This window comes from Lycium ferocissimum, chromosome 2, assembly GCF_029784015.1.
Source record: "Lycium ferocissimum isolate CSIRO_LF1 chromosome 2, AGI_CSIRO_Lferr_CH_V1, whole genome shotgun sequence".
In the NCBI taxonomy this organism is placed as follows: Eukaryota; Viridiplantae; Streptophyta; class Magnoliopsida; order Solanales; family Solanaceae; genus Lycium; species Lycium ferocissimum.
In genome coordinates this window covers 29,293,884-29,296,712 of record NC_081343.1, presented here as the reverse complement: position 1 = coordinate 29,296,712, position 2,829 = coordinate 29,293,884, and positions in this window count along the sequence as shown.

The following is a 2,829-nucleotide window of genomic DNA, read 5'->3' as shown; positions in this document are numbered from 1 at the left end:
GTTCTCGCAAATTTCTTCGAACAACTTTTTCACTCCATTTTCACGACTTGCTCCCGAATCACGTTAAACCCCTGCAACATGTCACAAACACATCAAAACGACCTAGACTCGCTCAAAAACAAGTAAAACTTATAGCCAAAAAGTATCGAATGTGCCATAATTTCACGGCACATCAATAAGCTCGCCAGCTAATCCCTCTTATTGTCAGGGGCAGTGGAAGTAGAGCTCTTGGCGAGGTCTTTCTCTCTTGTCCACTCCTTAGGGATAAACGATTTAGCTTTTTGACCGGCGGCGCCTGTAGATGGGGCTTTCTTCTTCGACATCTTACTCAGAGTGCGAAAGGAGTAAAACCCCTAACCGTATACATGGATATTGAGGCTAGGGATATAGGATAAGGCTAAACTTTTTAAGCTCTTCCACTTCTCTGGGCCCACGTAAGAGGGACCGTGGAAAGTGGGGACACTCTGTATTAGTTGAAAAATGGATCCGGAGTTAAGACCCATGACCGGGTATTTGGGAAGTCCGGAGGTGTTGTCCAACTGGCTTCCACTCTCACCTACTCGGGTCACATCAGACCGCCTCGATCGGGACGTCAATGTGCATGCAAACGTTAAGGCTATAGTGAAGTCACATCACCCGTACATTAGGGTTTAAAAAGTGGAGGATTAGCTTATATAAACTTAGCTTAGGGTGGTGGGAAGGGATCTTCTTTCTCTTTCTCATACTCTTGTAAACACTACTTTTTGTCTTCAAGAACGAGCAATATACACAGAATCATTACTTTCTTATTTTTTAGCTGCTTGAATCATATCATATTATCTTTGTTACTTACCAAACCCTATCCACGATCTAAACTACTCCGGACTGGGCTCATAAAAAGAGTTCTCGGGGTTGGATACGTCCCACTTGTCTTTAAACCCTATGAAACAAATCTCTAACTGATTTTTTGATTAAATCCATTTTTACCGGAAAATAGAAGTCATTAGCAATTATATACGAAGAGTTTTACCAGTTGTAAAGATATTTATATTTGATCTGTTATTATTTTTAGATAGTTCCTTCTAGTAATTTCATATATGTAAGCACTTATATTTACTAAATACTCATAAAAATTATAAATTGAGTCAAGAAACAAGGCACATTTACTGAATGTTCTGAATACTTTGTGGTGCAGCTACACAAATGGAAATATAACTTGAACATCTACTATAATCAATTCAAGTTCTAGGATCGTGAAATACTTTATCAAATTATTGTGCATTTTTGTGAGTGATGTGCATGCATTGTGCATCTTTTTGAGTGCATGTTTAGTGCATTTTTCCCAAATATACCTTAAACAATTGAAAATGTCTAAATTTCCAAAATGCCTGAAAATGCTTTATGTTAAGCACAATTAAGACTGAAATGGCTAGTGAAATCATTAAGACGATTTCACTTAAGAATATAAGAAAAAAATTTAATCTTTTTACTCCTTTGTGAGTACAAATAAAAAACCATAAAAAGACTATCTCAAGCCCAGCCCTGAAGCGTGAGTCATCAATAATGGAATCTTGTGAGGCTGAACACACAGTTACTGCATGTTCTGAATACTTTATGGTGCAGCTACACAAACAAAAATATAATTTGAACATCTACTACAATAATCAATTCAAATTCTAGGATTGTGGAATACTTTATCAAATTAGTATGCATTTTTGTGTGTGATGTGCATGCATTGTGCATCTTTTTGAGTGCACGTTTAGTGCATTTTTTCCAAATCTACCTTAAACAATTAAAAATGTCTAAATTTCCAAAATGCCTGAAAATGCTTTATGTTAAGCACATTTATTGTTTATTACTGGTCCTCTCAGTTAGTTCTTGTTCTCCTTGATCTTTTCTTTTCACTATTTTGCCACTTTGTAGACTTGTATATATAACAATGAGCAGCAGTGGAATAAGGATGAACTATATTTCAATTATAATAGGTATCTGAAACAAATAACTGAATTTACAAAATGAATAGGATACAAAGTTGAAGGAGAGAAGGCTATGGAGTAAACTTTCAAGAATGTAAATATAAAAAAGGATAAGAGCATAAACAGCCTAGGTGAAGCTACAGTACGGAAATGAAAGAGAGGGAGAAAGAGATGTACTCCATACTCTTTTGGCCAAAATCGACAAAACTTTTGTGGTCGTCGCTTAACTTTCGGCCGAAGCGGCAAGAAAAGTGACCTTGTTCCATTTAGACCGCCGGGTGGGGGCCATTCCTATTCCACTTAGACACTTTTTGCACCGTTATTGGAGCAAAACCAACACTAGTCGTCTCCTACGTGGATTAAGTGGCCAATTCAATTGTGACAGCTCATTTAAATTGTGCCAACTCAATTAAATTGTGCCAACTCATTTTAATTGTAAATTCACTAATTTGTAAATTCGTGGAGTTTTGACCATTAAAAATTGGGGCTTTTGGGCTGATTGGATGTGCAATGAGGTGGCACCCCCTTTGGTGTTGGTTTTGCTCCGATAACGCTTGATTGCAAAAAGTGTCTAAGTGGAATAGGAATGGACCTTTTTACCAAGTATTTAAATGAAATAAGTGGTCACTCTAGATGTTGAGTGAAAGAATTGAATGCAGTGTCGTGATGGGTTTTACTCTTTTTTTTCATCTGTAATGGTGAAAAATGGATGGGTTGGTCGAAATTGGACAGGTTGGAAACGGGTTAGGTAAAACGGGTTGAGTTATAACCCACTCATATTAATGCGGATAAAAAATTAATTGGCTAAGATATGAGTTGGACAAAAACTGATCCTGACCCATTTTTTTTAATCTCCTAAGCTGAAAATTTGCTG